The sequence below is a fragment of the Giraffa tippelskirchi genome, chromosome 4, assembly GCF_054371585.1.
Source record: "Giraffa tippelskirchi isolate mGirTip1 chromosome 4, T2T-mGirTip1v1.2.pri, whole genome shotgun sequence".
Classification (NCBI taxonomy): domain Eukaryota; kingdom Metazoa; phylum Chordata; class Mammalia; order Artiodactyla; family Giraffidae; genus Giraffa; species Giraffa tippelskirchi.
In genome coordinates this window covers 208161475-208180297 of record NC_137278.1, presented here as the reverse complement: position 1 = coordinate 208180297, position 18823 = coordinate 208161475, and the positions used below count along the sequence as shown (strand labels likewise).

The 18823-nt window shown below is 52.1% G+C and overlaps 1 long non-coding RNA gene and 1 pseudogene across 1 annotated transcript in view; one reads left to right on the top strand and one right to left on the bottom strand.

Annotated features, from left to right (window-relative positions):
- The window catches only part of LOC145544473 (uncharacterized), a 47347-nt gene extending 31433 nt beyond the window's left edge, over nucleotides 1-15914 (top strand). The window contains exon 4 of the long non-coding RNA XR_014081449.1: nucleotides 14500-15914. This is a non-coding gene — a long non-coding RNA (uncharacterized LOC145544473). The remainder of the gene's footprint in view (nucleotides 1-14499) is intronic.
- On the bottom strand, nucleotides 15583-15692 carry LOC145504129 (small nucleolar RNA SNORA11; annotated as a pseudogene).
- Nucleotides 15915-18823: the final 2909 nt, after the last annotated feature.

Sequence of the window (18823 nt, the reverse complement as noted above, 5' to 3'; positions counted from 1 at the left end):
AGCTGAAAATGTCACCACCCACCTCCCAACTTTCCAAGAAAAAAAAAAAAAAGGAATGTTGGCCCGGGGAATAGCCGTATGCAAGCAAAATGAAGAAGCAACAGTTTATTTGTGGTCAGAGAGAAGGCTCCCCCGGAATGAGCAATCTCAGGCCTGTCTTTGTTCCTTACCCACAGGCCCTCAGGTCCCGTGATGGGCGTCTGTGGCTGGAGCCTGGTCCATTCCACGGGGCAAGACTCCACCCTCCCACTCGGGTGGTGGCATGAGTTTGTGGTGACGTGGCAGAGTTCGTGGTGACGTGGCAGGTCAACTGTGTAATGTAGAACATGCCACGTACAGTCTGGCAGCCTCCAGTCTGGCCCCAGGCTGCCTTCCACGGTGGATGTGTTTTGTGAAGGAGGAATAACGTGCTATCAGCCCCCACCTGTAAATCTCTTTATCACGACTGTCCTGTCCCTGACTATGGACCTGTCTGATGGGTGGGAAGCAGGGGCCACCATGTCACCCAAGGAGCGGTCCTTTGCCCATGTTCCTCACCCCTGCCCCGACAGGAACCTCCTGGTGCTCCCTGACCTTGGGTCTGAGGACAGCATCAAGTCTTCTCCTCATGGAGATGGAAGGGGCTCCTGCCAACCTCAGTCCTCCCCATGGGGCAGGACATTTGGGAATACAAAGCACCCTGGCCAGCACAGACCCTCCTTATAAAGGGCCAAATAAAGTACTGAACCATGAAGAAAGCTGAGTGCTGAAGAATTGATGCTTTCAAACTGTGGTGCTGGAGAAGACTCTTGAGAGTCCCTTGGACGGCAAGGAGATCCAACCAGTCAATCCTAAAGGAAATCAACCCTGAATATCACTGGAAGGATGGATGCGGAAGCTGAAGCTCCAATCCTTTGGTCACCTGATGCGAAGAGCCGACTCTTTGGAAAAGACCCTGATGCTGGGAAAGATTGAAGGCAGGAGGAGAAGGGGACGACAGAGGATGAGATGGTTGGATGGCATCACTGACTCAATGGACATGAGTTTGAGCAAACTCTGCAAGATGGTGAAGGACAGGGAAGCCTGGTGTGCTGCAGTCCATGGGGTCACAGAGAGTCAGATACGACTTATCAACTGAACAACAACAGAAGTACTGAAAAGTATAACTAAGTGACTCTGAGAAGCCGGTGATCTCAGAGTTTCAAGAAGAGTTGGAGGGTATCTGGTCCACCCAGTGTGGGGCGGGATTGTTAATGGATGCAGAGGTTTGGCTCTGAGCCCCGCCAGGTTCCCGGCTGCTACACCACACACCCTGACCTCCTTCCTGGAGAAAAAAACCTTTAAAACCAGCCAGACTATTAACTAGAACAAAACCACAGGAGGCAGATACAGCAGTGGGAGAAAACAGTGGCATGTGAAGCAGACAGGAGAGGAGGGGAGAGGGATGGAGCAGGGGGAGGTGGTGGAAGGGGACAGGCACAGAATTCGGGAGTGACCGGAACGCTGTGTCCAGTCACAATGAGGACTTTAACACTGGTGGCTGCTCATCTTTATTCAGCTGTTACTGTGAGCCTGGCAGTCTCTAGAGCTTTCCTGGGTTCACGAATTTAGTCTGATTAAAGACCACCCTGTGACCTCCACTACTTTGGCCACCTGATGTGAAGAACTGATTCGTTAGAAAAGACCCTGATGCTGGGAAAGATTGAAGGCAGGAGGAGAAGGGGACGACAGAGGATGAGATGGTTGGATGGCATCACCAACTCGATGGACATGAATTTGAGTATGCTCCGGGGGTTGGTGATGGACAAGGAGGCCTGGCGTGCTGCAGTCCATGGGGCCTCAAAGAGTCGGACATGACTGAGCAACTGAACTGAACTGACTGTGACCTCCACATCCACTATGACCCCCATCAGGCTGATGAGGAAACTGATGCTCAGAGACATGAAATGAATTGTCCAGCATCATTCTGTTGGTTAGTGGCTGAGTGCTAGATCCTGTGTGTGTGTGTGTGTGTGTGTGTGTGTGTGTGTGAGAGAGAGAGAGAGAATGTGCATGAGATGGAGAAAAGGAGGTAGCCTAAATCATTATCTCTTGGTTTCCAGAAACTTCTCCTCTAAAACTTCAGTCTCCACAGTGTAGTTGATGGGAATATGAATGTCTTTCTTTTTTAAAAAAAATATTTCTTTATTTGGCTGTGCCTGATCTTTGTTGTGAGGCTTGGGATTGTTAGTTCCATGTGGGATCTCTCTAGGCCCCTGATCTGGGACTGAACCTGGGCCCCCTTCTCTGGGAGAGCAGAGGCTTAGCCACTGGACCACCAGGGAAGTCCTGAATGTCTTTCTTGTGGATTTATTTGTTTGGTCAATGATAGACTCAGGATTTTCTTAGTCTGCTTTGACTATCATATTGAGAGGGTAACAGGCAGGAAGGCCAGGGGTCTCCAAATGGAGGAAATATGCTGCAAATGTCAGACATTTTTTATCTCTCTCTTAAGCGACAGGAGGAAATAAACTACAAGTGTCAGATTTTTTTCCTTCTCCATACAAAATTAAAAGGTTTCTCTACAGAAATGTTTTTCTTAAGCTATGTTAATGAAACTGTGTATTTGCTTTGGAATTTGCCTTTTTTCAAAATGGTTCCAACTAAGACTAACTTTTTTCTTTTCTCAAACCTTGAGCTAATAATAGCTCAACAAACCAGTACTCCTGTCAACTGTTTTATGGCTGGGGGGTGACACACTTCGTGTCATCCTATCTCAAAAATGCATGTTGTGGGAGAGGGGCCTGGTGAAACTCCGTGAGCCTTGAGGTGTCTCTCTTATCTGATTAATAGCTTTCTAACAGACATAAAACAGCTTGCTAAAACTAGCAAAAAGGGGCCCTCTCCACCCCCCTTCTGATGTCTATGTCAGACGCTTTCTGTGTCCTGTTTTATACTTTAATAAAACTCTGCTATACAAAAGCTCTTGAGTGATCAAGCCTGGCCCCGAAGTTAAATCTTCTTCGGAGATCGCGAATCCGACACTGTTCACCGTAAGCTATCAATATTGCTGCACTTTGCTTCACAGTCATGGTTGTTATTTAGTTGCTCAGTTGTGTCACATCTGACTCTTTGTGACCCCATGAACTGCAGCACGCCAGGCTTCCCTGTCTTTTGCTGTCTTCTGGAGTTTGCTCAAACTCATGTCCAGTGAGTCGGTGATGCCATCCAGCCATCTCATCCTCTGACGCCCACTTCTCCTCCTGCCCTCAATCTTTCCCAGCATCAGGGTCTTTTCCAATGAGTTGGCTCTTCACATCAGGTGGCCGAAGTATTGGAGCTTCAGCTTCAGCGTCGGTCCTTCCAATGCATATTCAGGGTTGATTTCCTTTGGGATGGACTGGCCTCATAGTCATTGGATTCAGTTTAAAAACAAAAAAGACAGCTCTAAAGATTCAGAGACAGCACGGAGAGCAGAGGACCAGGCTCGACAGTGCCTTAGGAGAGTGTCTTGCCCGGGCCCCTGTTACTTGAAATCTGGGGACGCTGGGGAGGCCAGGCAGAGGGATGTGAAGTGGCGGGGCCTGAAGCTGAGCCAGTGTGGATCTGAAGCTGGTCCCTGGCCCCTCCTCTGGCCACGGTAGCCCCTTATTTCTGCCTCTGTCCTAAATCCCGGTTGGGGTTTGTTTCTTTCTAGGACAGTGCCTGGTACCGTGCAAATGCTGAGCAAACATTTGTTCCATGAATGGACACATGGATGAGGAGGGTCTATATCTCCCGATACTGTGTAAAAGCCCTTCCACACCACATTATCATATTCTTGGTCGAGGTCATGGGGGAAGATGGTACTGTTCCCATTGTACAGGTGGGGTAAGTGGGTCCGCCACACCCAGGAGCCATGCGTGTGCCTTTCTGGTCCCTCTCTGGCTGACGATTGGATTAGAAACACCCCTGCTTGGTCCTTGGTGGGTAGTGGACACCCTGATTCAGATGTTACTGTCACTCACAACCACCGGAGAGGCTGGACTCAGGGTGCTGGCCGTGGAAGTGGCACGGGCTTGGATCTGTGCTCTGCAGTGGGTGCTCCTGTGTATGGGGTGCCTCCTGCATGGGTGTCCAGCTAAGAGGGCCAGGGGCTTGGGTGGCAGCACCATTCCTGGATGCAGGAATTTTTGGTGAGGGAGACGTCCAGTCTGGACACAAAGATTTTGAAGGTCCTGTAACACTCGATGGAGGAGGAAATGGCAACCCACTCCAGTATCTTTGCCTGGAAAAATCCCATGGACAGCGGAGCCTGGCGGGCTACAGTCCGTGGGATCACAAAGAGTCGGACACCACTTAGCGACTGAGCGTGTCACACTCCGGTGTGAGATTTTCTGTTGACAATTGGTAGAGCATTAAGGTGCTTTCAAATCTTAGATTCAAAAATGTCTGTTCACATTAGACTCTGAGAACCATGAGATAATAGAATTTTATACTCAATAGATCATAACGTTGTAACATACTCAAGAAAAGATCTAAATATCTTCATAAGAACACGGATGAATCTCCAAGAAATTATGTCGAATGAAAGAAACGAGACACAAAAGGGTATGTACTCTTTTATTCCATTGATGTGAGTTTCCCAGAACAGGCAAAACTAAACTATGGGGACAGAAATCAGAACAGTGATTGCCTCTTTGGGGGTGGGAGCGGGCATTGAGAAACACAAGGAAACTCTCTGGGATGATGGAAATGTTGTAGATTTTTACTGAGCTGTGGATTCCACGAGTGTGTATGTCTCTGAAAGCTCATAGTACCATTTCCTTAAGATCTGTGTGTTTCTCTGTGTGTCAATGCGTGGTGCGAAGTCGTTTCAGTCGTGTCTGACTCTTTGTGACCCCATGGACTGTAGCCTGCCAGGCCCCTCTGTCCATGGGATTCTCCAGGCAAGGATACTGGAGCAGGCTGCCATGCCCTCCTCCAGGGGATCTTCCCAACTGGGAAATTGAACCCTACGTCTTGTAAGTCTCCTGCATTGACAGGTGGGTTCTTTACCACTGGCACCCCCTGGGAAGCTCTGTGTGTTGATACTTGTATTTAAAAGATAAAAGAAGAAAAACTCTGGGGGTCCCCTCCCCTCTGTGTGAACGTGGCCCCGTTGGGGATCCCACTGCCTGCTTCACCACCTGGTGACAGCAGGGACCCCTCTGACATGGGCCCCAGGGGACCTGCCCGGCTCCCCCTTTGCAGCTGGCACCCATCCAGCCCCCACCCAGGCCTTTCAGGGGCAGGAGAGCTAGGGCCGCCAGAGGCCCGAGGGACCAGCTTTATGGGCTTGGGGTGAGGGGGTGCCGTCCCTGTGGCGGTCGCGCTGTCAACAATCTCACACTATTTATAGGACGCTGTGCCTTCTGTGCCGTGATTCACCCTTTCTCTGAAGTACGCCAGCTCCTTTAGAACGCAACGCATGGCGTTAAAACGAGCTCTGCATGTGTGAAGGGAAGGTGTTTACACTCCAGACCAGAAGCCAGCAACTCAGAGTCCGGGAATTTCCAGGCTGGAAGTTTGGGGGCCACTGAGATCCATCCCACCCCCAAACACACACAACCGCACGCACACACACCGACCTCTATTTTTGCTCAAGGACCATACAGAGCCTACAGTACGTTCAGCTGGTCTGTTCATGCTCAGGTCTTTTTGGAGGGCAGGTGTGACTTGGGGGAATAAATAATGTAGATAATGTCATGGGATAATGTAGATGGGAAAGAAACTAAAGGTTCATAACTCTACACAGCATGACTGAGGAGGGACCCCCTCCCCCGAGGGACCCCAGTGGGGTCACCATGTGTGATCCCCTCTCCTTGGGTGTAGGCGTGCCCTGGGCTTCTCCCCAGATTATGGCAAAGGAGCCCATGTCCCTGCTGTGTTAGGACAGCCACTTGTCAAGGTGCTGGGATGGCCCTTGGGTGCAACCCCTTGCCTGAGACCCCCTCAGGCAGAGGCAGTGGGAGACCCTCCCCTACTGGCCTTGGGGAAACAGACTGTTGAGCTGAGAGAGTCTGCAGGGGGATGCATGATAAGAGGGGCAGGGGTCTCTGGGAGCTGAGAGCAACCCCCGCTGACACCCAACAAGAAGATGGGACGCCAGTCCTACAACCGCAGAGCACTGAACAGGCCTGGAGGAGGACCCTGGCCCGGCGGGCAGCTTGGTAGCACCGGTGAGACCCAACTGAGGGCCCACGCCGCCACGGAGCCAGCTCCTCCCGCACATAAGCTGTGAGATGATCAGTGCGTGCACCTCTGCCAAGTTTGTGGAATTCATCACAGAGGACTAGAAAGCGAAGACCAGCACTTCCTCCACAAGGGGCGTTGGTGCCCGTATTTGCCTCTGTATAGATCCTGGGAGGACACAGGAGGAGCCGGCTACCGACTGCGTGTGTGGTGGGAGGCGCCGGGGCTGGAGGCTGGGAATATCTGCTCTGCATCTCTGTCTACTTGACTGATTTTGCAAAAAAAGTCAACATCGAAACCTTCCAGAAGAAAGTAGCGCGCTGACAGTGACTAGGGCAGCCGGCAGTGAGGGGGCCCGGTGTGATGGACTGTATGTGAAACCGCTCATTCAACCTTTCACTCTCCTGTGAGTCGGAGGCTATTACCAGCTGCACTGGACAGACAGGGACACTGAGGCCCAGCTAACTCCCCATCACCCTCGGGCTGAGAGAACCCCGCTCTCCGGGGCTGGGATCTGGGTCAGCCCGCTGGGCTCCAGGCCTGTGTCCTGCTCTGCTTGGCCCCTGACTTTCGTCCAGGTCTCCCACGCTGGGGAGGTTGGTGGAGGTCCCCTGCTAGGCTTGGGGCCGGGGAGACACTATCAGAGCTCTGTGAACTCCACGCTTTATAGCCTGTGGTTAACTTTCAACAATCAGACCGGAAGGACGAGCCTTTGCATTCTGGATATTTCCATGCCATGACCTTTGTAATTCACATCTCTATACATCAGCATCCACCGCTGTCCCCTTCACTTATTCCTGAGTCTCCGTTGGTAAAAATTCCAGTGGAAAAATCTCCTTTGATTTAAAAAAATATTTGTTCTTTGAAAAGGTCTGTATATTTCTAACCTCGTTGTTTTACATGTATGAGTTGGATTTCGTCAGCAGATTCTTAGAGTTTCTGTATGTCATTATACTATTTTTGGAAGTCCATATGCAAGCATTGTTTCGTAGGTAACATTTCTGATATCAGTGTGTTTCTCTTTGGTTAATAAAAGCCACAGTTTGTAAATCAGGCATAATAGATGGCATTTCCCTTAGCTCCCAGGATGGTGCCATGGTGAAAATTCTGCAGCTTATGTCTTCCTTGATTTTTTTACTTTTATTCCTTTGAATTTCCCTCAGGGAAAGCCCTCTAAATAGTTTCTTTAGGAGATAAGGAGACCTATGTTTCTGGGCTTCCCTGGTAGCTCAGCTAGTAAAGAATCCGCCTGCAATGCGGGAGACCCCGGTTCGATTCCTGGATCAAGAAGATCCACTAGAACAGGGATAAGCTGCCCAGTCCAGTGTTCTTGACCTTCCCTGGTGGTTCAGTGGGTAAAGAACCTGACCACAATGCGGGAGACCTGGGCTCAATCCCTGGGTTGGGAAAATCCCCTGGAGGAGGGCATGGCAACCCACTCCAGTATACTTGGCCTGGAGAATCCCATGGACAGAGGACCCTGGCAGGCTGCAATCCGTGGAGTCACAAAGAATCTGTCTCGACTGAGCAACTTGCACTAACGTTTCTGTGAGTTTTATTTTCACGTCCAGGTGCACCTGTAGAATCTCTCCGCTGTGCCTCCCAGCTGTGAAGCAGCATTCTTACGTAGCCACGCTGCCCGCATCCCGTGGGGTTTTAACTGTATTCCCCTTCTCCCTCCCTCCTCCTCCCTCCCAGTGGAGCATCTTGATGGGAAGAGCAGCAGAGCAGAGGGGTGGAGAGTTAAAGACACTGAACTTTCACTCCTGGGTTTGCACTGTCTTATTCACTTTGTGTCCTTGGATAATTGCTAAACCTCTCTGGCACTTGGGTTCCTACCATCGGTGGGGTCATCTCTGTATAGTGTTGCTGGGACAGAGCACCTCTTTTCATTTCATATTTGGTTGTGCTGAGTCTTCATTGCTGTGCAAGGGCTTCCTCTGTTTGCAGAGAGTGGGGGCTGCTCTTTGCTAGGTGCACAGGCTTCTCACTGTGGGGACTCGTCTCCTTGCTGGGCATGGGCTCTAGGGCACACAGGCTCAGTGTTTGCAACGCACGGGCTCAGTTCCCCTCTGCATGTGGGCTCTTCCCAGATCAGGGATCAAACCTGTGTCCCCTACACCGGTAGGCGGCTTCTCAACTGCTGGACCACCAGGGAAGTCCACAGAGGACAACTTTACATGAGATGGTTGTTGTCACGATTGTTGTGAATCCTCAATCAGCACTTGGCATGCGGAGGCCAGCTGTCAGGCAAGCCTCCTACCGTGGATCAATTGCCAGGGTGCTCAATGGCTCGTCATGAGACAGTCTACACAACAGAGGACAGGTGGTCACGGCCAGGCCCACACCAGTCCACTAGGTTGCCTCCTAGTGGACTCGGACAGCTTGGAATCCTTCTTTCTTTACTGATATAATGTCTTTGTGCTTCTGCCAATGGCTAGAATCTGCAGAAAAACCCAGGTGTTCAGATTGTTACAGGCTTCAGGGGACTGCCAAGGTGAAGGTCCAAGGGGTTGCAAAGAAAACACTGTTGGTCCTTCACATCTTGGTTATGTATTTATGATGCGGTGAAAATTTCAGGACTAGAGGAGGAAATGTTCCCCGCCTGGTGTCTAAGCGCACACACAATACGGCCACATGTGCCTTTGTGAAAGGTTCCAGGAGCAGGTCAATCAATGAACCAGTCCAGACTCTTGGTTAGTGGTGGCTCCATCCATTTGAACATCGGTGGGTTGAGTGGTCCACTGATTCACTGGGATTCCCTTCTGGCGATAACCCTGACACACTAGGGTGTTCCCTGGGCCCTGGGAGTGTGTCCTGTGACCTGCCTCCCTGGCCACCACAGAGGGGTCCACGCAGTGACCTTTCACCCCAGTTACCTCCTTTCCCTCTGGGTCTACGAGGATTAGCTGTGTGCAGGGACTGGTCACCACCAGCCCTTTGCTCCGCAGTCCTGGGTGGATATAAGAAAACGGGGGCCTTCAGCTGAGCAAGTGATGTGCGTACTTGGCCTTAGAGGACAAAAGGAGGAGAAAGGAGGAAAAGTGAACATCCCAGGATGCTGGAGGGGCGGGGGGCGGTGTGTGTGCAGAGAGGCAGGGCCCCGCACGGTGGGCTCAGCACAGGGCAGCGTCTGACCTCCCCACAAGGCTGGCAGCATCCCAGGCAGCGGCCGACCCAGGGCCTTGGCACCTGATCACCTGAGCAGCTCCCGCGGGTCACCTGTGTGCTCAGTTGCTCAGTCTTGTCTGACTCTTTTCGACCCTATGGACCATGGGCCTGCCAGCTTCCTCCATCCTTGGGATTTTTCAGGCAAGACCCCATTTCCTCTGCCGGGGATCTTCCTGACCCAGGGATCGAACCAGCATCTCCAGCATTGGCAGGTGGATTCTTTACCACTGACAATTACCACTGCACGAAGATATTATGTCATATTATATCACTACCTTTACCACCACTGAGCCACCTGGGAAGTTCCCCTGTGGGTCACAGGAAGGTCTGAATCCCAGAGCCCCTCGCATCCAGCTGCTACTTGCTCAGTGCAACCGGGCTGGAGTCAGCGTGCTGTCTCCTCGCATTTTATGCTGAATAAGCGTTCCTGACCAACCGTCCTCTGCTCTCCCTTTGCTCCCCCTTACCCCCACCCCCACAGCCCCCTGGGGTGTTTTTATTCCCCTGGAAGCCCAGCGAACTAATGTGTGCTGTAGCATGTGATCTTCATAAAACCCCTAACAGTGTTATTTGAAAACCAATTTCATTTCCTTTTAAATATGGCAAAGTCAGTGGTCTTAACTCAAGGACTCCAGTGCCTGAGGTTTGACCTGGCGGGCGAGTCTCAGGCAGAGACAGGAGAGATAAAAATGCCCCTGTGGATGTGCTGAGATGCCCCAGGGGACAGCTGGGGGGAGAGGCGCTGGGGGATCGGAGGTTTTTGTTTCAGGTGAAGGATGTGTTTCTAATGTTACCCTTTGAGCAAAGGCCCTGCTGCACCAGAGCCATGGGTGGTCCTGGCACACAGACTCCTCTGGGATATTCTGAAGCCCCCAGCACTCTCAACCCAGTATATCCTCCCAGGGGGCTCTCCTCATATGACAAGGGGGTCCCCAGGATGGAGTCTGGGTCACAGCTGAGTGTGTAAAGGGATCTGAACTTGTCGAATCTTAGATTCAGGAGGCAGGGAGGCTCCTGTCTCTTGCCTGCTGGAAAACCAGCCCCTCAGCAGGACTCTGACACCTGGAGGTCCTGGAGCCACACTTCCCCACCCCCACCCCCACCCCCCTGGCCCCGCCACTGGCCTCTGATGCTCCAAGTGCTCCTCTTTCTGAACAGACCGAGCCTCTGTCCCCTACTGGGTCTGTCCACAGCCTTAGGACAAGGGTCCAGGCTCTCCTTTCTCCCAGCTCCACCCCTACCCCCGCCACCCACAGTGTTTTTCCCTGCTAAACCCTCTTTCTCAATTTCACTTTCGAATTTCATTTTTCTGTTCTTTTTTTTTTAGCTCCCCAGCCAGCAATGGCATCCATGCCCCCTGCAATGGGAAGCTCAGAGTCTTAACCACCGGACCCCCAGGGAAGTCCTCCTTTTCTGTTCTTTTGCTCAGAACTTCTCTCCCAGACGGCTCATATTTCAAATCTCAATTTCCATGCCGCTCCCCTGGGGAAACCCTCTCTGACCCTTGGGAATGTTGGAGGCCCTGGGCCAGAGGCTGCAGACACAGTGCCTGGGCTCCATGGGTCCACAGCCTGATGTGGCCGCCGGAGCTGCAGTGGGGCAATGACAGGACCACAGGAGAGACCCCCCACACACACAGGGAGCCACAGGCGTGCCCGAGCGCTGGAAAGGGGGCATGTCCCTTGCCTGGGAGGCCAGGAAGGTGACCCGAGGAGATGGTTGGGGGAGGTGCCTGCAGAATGGCCCCAAAAGTGGAGGAGACAGATGTCAGTGAAAGAGACAGAAACCCCTCCTGTCCACACGCTTCCACCAGCTCCTGCTCGGAGCTGCCTGACCGCCATGCCAGCAGCTTACCCAGGCTCTGGGTGCCAGTCACCCCGGGGGCCAGTCGGCAGTCAACAAGGGGCTTGCAAACTGTGCACGTCACAGAGCCTGCCTGAGTCTGAAACACAGTGAAGTCCCAAATAGAGGTGACTCTGACCACAGGTAACTTGGGAGGATGATGCTGGCCTGGCTGGAGCACCCACCCCTGGAGGAGATCAGTGTTTCCTACTGATGCTTCCCCACTGACCGTCTTCCCCCTTCCATAATCTGCAGGAATCCTCTAAGCTCTCGCCCCCTCGCAATCCACCTCGCCCCTGCAAACCCAGGCGTTAGTTCTTTCTAGGTGAACAGAGAAAAATGGCACCTAATTAAGAGTAGATGTGCTGATGGGGTTCTTTGAAACTTATTTCCCTCTGTAAGCCAGTAATCTCTATTGATCACCCCTTTCAGGGCAAATAATTCACCCTGGGAGACAGTGGCAGTGTGCATTGTACCTGATTCATCTTAAATGGCTTTGAACCTTTAAAATGTCCCCCTTTAACTGTGGAGTTGAAATAGCTCAGAATTCTTATAATGATTGTAATTATAGCTGCTGTTTAGTTAGTACCAGTGATCTCCTAGCTTCTTCACAGCCATTCTCTCTACTTCCCAGAACTCCGCTGCCAGCCAGGGATTATTATTCCTGGGGTAGGGGGAGATGGAGAGAGGTTGGGGATGGATATCTCAGAGAGGTTAAATAATTTACTTAAGGTCACACAGCTGAACGGACCTGAACTAAACCTGCCAGCCCATGCTTCCTCCATCCCCCGGTGAGGCTCTGAGTCAAGGATCTCAGCGCTGGGAAGGGCTTTAATCACATCCTCACTGTTTTTTTATTTTTAACTTTTTATTTTATATTGGAGTATAGGAGGTCACGGAGAAGGCAATGGCACCCCACTCCAGTACTCTTGCCTGGAAAATCCCATGGACGGAGGAGCCTGGTGGGCTACAGTCCATGGGGTCGCTAAGAGTCGGACACGACTGAGCGACTTCACTTTCACTTTTCCCTTTCATGCACTGGAGAAGGAAATGGCAGCCCACTCTAGTATTCTTGCCTGGAGAATCCCGAGGACGGTGGAGCCTGGTGGGCTACAGTCTATGGGGTCGCACAGAGTCGGACACGACTGAAGCGACTTAGCAGCAGCAGCAGCAGCAGCAGCATAGGAGGTCAAACCAGTCAATCCTAAAGGAAATCAGTCCTGAATATTCATTGGAAGGACTGATGCTGAAGCTGAAACTCCAATACTTTGGCCACCTGATGCGAAGAACTGACTCATTGGAAAAGACCCTGATGCTGGGAAAGATTGAAGGCAGAAGGAGAAGGGGAAGACAGAGGATGAGATGGTTGGATGGCATCACCGACTCGATGCACTTGAGTTTGAGCAAACTCCGGGAGTTAGTGATGGACAGGGAGGCCTGGCGTGCTGTAGTCTTTTTCGACTCTTTGCGCAACTCAGCAACTGAACTGAACTGAATAGCCAATAAATGATTTTGTAGTTTCAGGTGAATAGCAAAGGGACTCAGTCATACATATTCATGTATCCATTCTCCTCCAAACTTCCCTCCCATCCAGGCTGTCACATAACATTGAGCAGAGTTCCATGTGCTTTTCAGGAGGTCCTTGTTGGTGACCCATTTTAAATATAGCTGTGTGTACACGTCTATCCCAAACTCCCTAACTGTCCCCTCTCCTCCACCCTTGCCCACTGGTAACCATAATTTCATTCTCTGAGTCTGTGAGACTGTTTCTGTTTTGTAAATAAGTTCATTTGTACCATTTCTTTTTAGCTTCTGCATCTATCCTTCCGTCCCCCACCACCTGCAGGTGAGGATGCGCAAGGCTTGAGGGAAGCTGAGAACAGCTTCAGAATTCAGAGTCCTGGGGGGGGCGAGGTGCAGGATAAATGAGGATGGGGCTGCCTGCGCTCCTGTGGGGGGGGGGTGGAGGGAGGGGGCGACGGCCAGCTGGAAACAGGCTAGACCTCGGCCAGCCATGGACCTACGTGCTGGGCATGTCGGGGGGGAAGGAACATGCTTGGACAGGGACAGACTGCAGCCAGGCAGGTCTGCAGAAGGAGCAGGCCGGCCAGGCCACCAGCGTCACCCCGGCAGCTCCTGCCACCACTCTGCGCCCCTGCCAACCACCTGATGGCTCCTTCACCTTGATGTCACGGGTGCTCACAGCTCTTCCAGCAGGCAGAATAGATTCTGGTAGATTCCCATGCTGTCAGGTTACCCAGATCTGTGTGCTCTGCCACAAAACCACCGCTTTAGCCAGAAATCAAAGAATAGAAGCTCCCAGGCAGGCAGGAGGAGGGGGAGGGAGAGAGATAGTGCAAAGGCCTGGGGGTGAGCACGGGTGAGCTTAGGGACCATGAGGAACTGCTGGTGGTCCACGTGGCTGGAGTGACCAGGGAGGCCGGGAGGGAGGGTGCCAGCTCTCAGGAGCTCTCTATCCTGGGGCTGAGGACTTTGAGCCGGGGAGGGACAGGTGCCTGTTTGATGAATGAGTTGAAAGGAGGCGGGGCCAGGGCAGCAGGGCCACCGAGGTCTCCAGGTGAAGGAATTGCCTAGGCAGTGGTGGACACGCGGAGAGCCACTTTGTGGTGGGGCCGGGGACTGACTGCGGGGGTGAGAGCCGCATGGGTGGGGGCCATTCCCCCGGGCCCCCAGACACAGGGGGAGGAGAGGGAGTGGGGGTGGATTCTGTTTGGGGCACATGCTGTTCTGTTCGCTTCTCCTGGTGGATGAGCTCACAGATTGGTGAGTGCGCTGGACGGTGCAGGTGAGGGAGGCCACCTGCACAGAGATGGAGATTTGGCAGCAAACGATCATTTGGCAAACCTGGGACAGAAGAGTCGCTTTAGCGTGCAAAGGCAGAGACTGGCGATAGAGAATGGAGAAGCTGCCTGAGTGACCCTAAAATCGACACGGGCCCACACAGCTGGTGTCCAGTCCTGACCCCAGCTCTGTATTCATCTCCCATGGCTGCTGTACTTTGGCCACCTGATTCGAAGAGCTGACTGTTAGGAAAAGAATCTGATGCTGGGAAAGATTGAGGGCAGGAGGAGCAGGGGGTGACAGAGGATGAGATGGTTGGATGGCATCACCAACTCAATGGACATGAGTTTGAGCAAACTCCAGAAGACAGCAAAAGACAGGGAAGCCTGGAGTGCTGCAGTCCATGGGGTCACAAAGAGTCGGACACGACTGAGCAACTGAACAACAACATGGTTGCTGTAACATATTATCCAAAATAGCGGCTTAAAATAACACAAATATATTCTCTTACAGGTCTGAAGGTCACAAGTCAAATCAGTTTCATTGGGCAGAGGCAAGGCATTGACAAGGCTGTCCACTCAGACCCCCTCTCATCTCAAGGCAAATGACATTCGCCATCGTCACAATCTAGGGTTGAGAGCCACAGAACAGTGCCTACGGCAGCTTCCCAGCCATGGCAGGACTCCCCTGTGTGGGGCCCTGGAAGGAATCTCTTCCTGGGACTTTCTAGTGGTCCAGTCCAATGAACAGGGTCAGGTTGGATCCCTGGTTGGGGAGCTGAGATCCTACATACCTTGTGGCCAAAAAATCAAAACATAAAAAAAAAAAACCCACCCAGAAACAATATTGTAACAAATTCAATAAAGACTTCTAAAGAATCTCTTCCTTTCTTGGTCAATGGCCAGCCTCATGGATACATGCCCTGGACAGTGGCATGGCCTTTGGCACTCAGAAGGAGTCCACCCTGGATTGAACTCTCTGCTCTCACTGTCTTGAAATTCTTTATCGTTTTTTTTCATCTTAGGGTTCACTTTAATGAAGATGGTAATGTTCCACATTCCTATCGGTTTGGATGAAAGTATAATGACATATATTCATTATAATGTCATTCGAAGTATTTTCACTGCTCATGAAAACTTCTGTACTCTGTGTATTATCTCCCTGCAAACTTCTGGCAACCTCTGATCTTTTTATCGTCTCCATAGTCTTGTCTTTTCCAAAATGGAATATAGTTAGAACCTACTTTTTTCTTTTTCTTTTTCCTTGAAAAGTGAAAGTCGCTCAGTTGTGTCTGACTCTTTGCGACCCCATGGACTATACAGCCCATGGAATTCTCTAGACTAGAATACTGGAATGGGTAGCCTTTCCCTTCTCCAGGGGATTTTCCCAACCCAAGGATTGAACCCAGGTCTCCCACATTTCAGGCGGATTCTTTACCAGCTGAGCCACAAAGGAACAAATCCTTTATAAGACCACTCCTGGTCCACCCATGCCACCAGACAGGCTCTAGGTGGCAAGTTCCTCCACTTAACACTTCCAAAATTGAGCCCTGTCCCCCTGGCCCTGCCTAGCAGTCATGTGGAGGGGCAGAGGAACATGTGTTAGGTATTTGTTTGTGGGAAGCCCACAAATTTTGTGCCCCTTGTTACAACAAACCCAGATTCCTATTGAGTGTATTGTAAATCTTTATAATTTTTGAACATGCAGTATGCATATTCATTTTGTCCCAAGCTCTGTAAATTATGCAGACTCAGCATATGAGTCTGACTCAGCCCTAACGTCTTACCTCCAGCAAAGACACCTAGAAATGGACTTCATAGTTTTTTTGGACACTTGACAGCATTTTAGGTAATAGCCCATTGTATTTTTCTGGCCTAACCATTCATAGGCATTATTACTGCCCCAGGAATAAAGTTTTTGTCAACAAAGAACGTCCTTGTAAGATGTTCTTTTTATTAAGAGAGGCAATATGGTCAATGAAGATTCAAACACAGGCACCGTTTGAATTAGGGAGTGATTATTCCCATTAAGAAGAGGTTCTTGTTTTCAGAAAAGGGTTCCGTATGGAGTTTTTTAAATAGCCAGCTTTCCTAATGCATTTTTAATGTGTTTCAACATATTAAAAATTGCTTAAACGCAGGCTTCTCAGGTTTGTTCACGGAACCACTGCACCCTGAGCCCCTGCTCTGTGTCAGCCCCACAGGGTTCAGGAGGAACTGAGTCTGGCAGGGTGGGGAAAGGTGGTCCCTCTTGGAGGAGCTCTGCCTGCTGGGGGGTCACTCAAAGCAGTGGACAGACGGGATCCGGTAGGATGCCCTGGAGCAGTGGCAGGAATAGGAATTCCAGGGACAGGAAGATCCTTGAAGGGGCTGAAGTTTGCAAGTGGGTGGGGACTCTGGGAATACCCTGGGCATTGCGTCTGGGGGAGGGTCCCCAGGGGAGAGGCCTGGTTGGCAGCACAACAAGGGCCCTCCTGCTGGTCTGAGGAGCCAGGCCTAGGGAAGAGAGGAGAGAGGATTGCCAGCCCCGGAGCCATGAGGAGGGAAGATAACTGCCCGCAGGAAGGCAGATCGGAGCTCGGGATCCTGGAGCTGCAGGTGGCAGAGAGGCGCTGTAACAGCCGTCAGACAGCGGAGCAGTGGACCTTGGCAGGCAGAGGGCCTGGGAGGGGGCACAGGATTCACAAAGGGCACCAAAGCTGGAACGAGGGGAGACTTGGGGGTGGGAGGTGCCCTCAGAAACGTTACTCGTTTGTTAACTTGGCCATGTCCGACTCTTGCAACTCCACGGACTGTAGTCCGCCAGGCTCCTCTGTCCACGAGCTTTCCCAGGCGAGAAGACTGGAGTGGGTCCGACCGTTTCCTCCTCCAAATCAAAGCTGGAGGGAAGGGCTATGGCTGGATGTGCAGGCAAGTCTCTTGCTCCAGGTGCAGACATGAGGATCCGGGAGAGAGACCCGGCCGGTCCCAGTAGGCTTCTGAGAGCTGATTTTGCTGGAAGCTTCCAGCGTGGGGGCAGGAGACACTGCTCTGGAGGAAGGCGAGGAGAGAAAATTTAAATGTGAAACCCAGTGAGCCTGGCGGCAGGAGGGACAGGCTGAGGTGGGTGGGCTGGCGGGGGGAATGGACCCACTCGGGTAGGGAAACCCGGGTGAGCGGGGCATGGAGGCTGATCTCGGACCCTGCAGGCCAGGAGCAGAACCCTGGAGGGAGGGAGGTTTGTGGCCACTGATGCACTTCGGGAAGATGGGAAGTGAGGCGAGGGAGGGACGGAATTGGAGCAAGTCCACAGTCAAGGTCAGGAAGAAGCCCATGGCGGTGACAGTATAAGAGACCAGCCTGGGGGCTCCCCGGTGGCGCAGTGGTTAAGACTCCTCGCTACCACAAGACTCCTCGCTACCACTGTCACGGCCTGAGTTCAATCCCTGATTGGAGAGCCGAGATTCTGAAAGCCTTGTGATGTGGCCAAAAAAAAAATTAAAAATAAAAATTAAAAAAAGAGAAAGAGACCAGTTTAAAAGCCAAGGCTCTTGTGCAGCAGGGCTGCTCAGTGCCCCTCGGCAGGTGCCCATTGTGACTCTTGTACAAGCTGGGGTGCAGGCTGCCGCCCGTGTCGTCTCTGCACCCAGGGTAGCTCCTGGGGCCGCGCCCCCGTTGGCCAGGCCAGACCGCTGTTTAGCAGAAGGCCCAGCTGCAGGAGCTTCTTCTCTCTGCCCTGCTGACACTCCTCCGTTGAGGCCAATCATCACCTGGGTGAGGTGGCATCACCATCTTCATATAGAAGGCCAGGGAGCTGGGTCACTCATCCGTAGTCACGTGGGGTAAGTTGGACTGCAGGCTGAGCCTGCCCAATTCTGGGCCAGCCAGGACCCTTTCCAGCACTGGGCACTTCTGCCAGCACCAGTGGACCACTGCCCCCAGGTAACACTGTCACCTACCCCAGTAGATCACTGGCACCCACCCATGGACCGGTACCACCCATGGAGGAAACATCACTTGCCAATGGAACCCCGGCACAAAGGAACAAACACAAAGGGAAAAGAGGTTTTTTAGGATGGCTTGGCCTTGGAACTCGTGTAGGACATCCAAACAGAGGTGGTTAGCAGCAGGCTATCTGGGGATTGGAGGGATGTTGGCACGTGGCTGACCATTGAAGCCTCGGCTTCACAGAGGATCCCCAGGGAGACTGTAGGGGGTGGGACCCTCAGGCGCCAGGGGACAAGCAGGGCCATCTCTTCACCTGGGTGGGCAGGACCACACCTGACCACGGCCAGTCCGTCACCAGAGATGCAGGAGGGCAGGAGCAGCGCTGTCCTCCTTGGCCCTGGGGGACAGGCTGGTGGGTGGTGTCTCTTCCCTTTTCTTTTTCACTCAAAAATAGCTGCTGGACTTCCCTGGTGGTCCAGTGGTTGAGAGTCCACCTGCCAATGCAGGGGACACCAGTTCGATCTCTGGTCCAGGAGGACTCCACATGCCACAGGGTGAGGAGGCCTGAGCACCGCATCTACTGAGCCTGCATGCCCTAGGGGCCACACTCTGCAAGATGAGAAGCCACTGCAATGAGAAGCCCCCAACTAGAGAAAGCCCCGTGCACCAATGAAGACCCAGTGCAGCCCAAAATAATTAATTAAAAGAAAACTCAGGGCGGCCAGAATTTGGTATAAGAAATCAGTGAACAACTATCGTGTATTAATGCATATATATGGAATCTAGAAAAATGGTACTGATGAACCTATGTGCAGGGCAGGAATAGAGACGCAGAGAACAGACTTGTGGACACGGTGGGGAAGGAGAAGGTGAGACGCATAGGGAGAGTAGCATGGAAACCTACACATTAC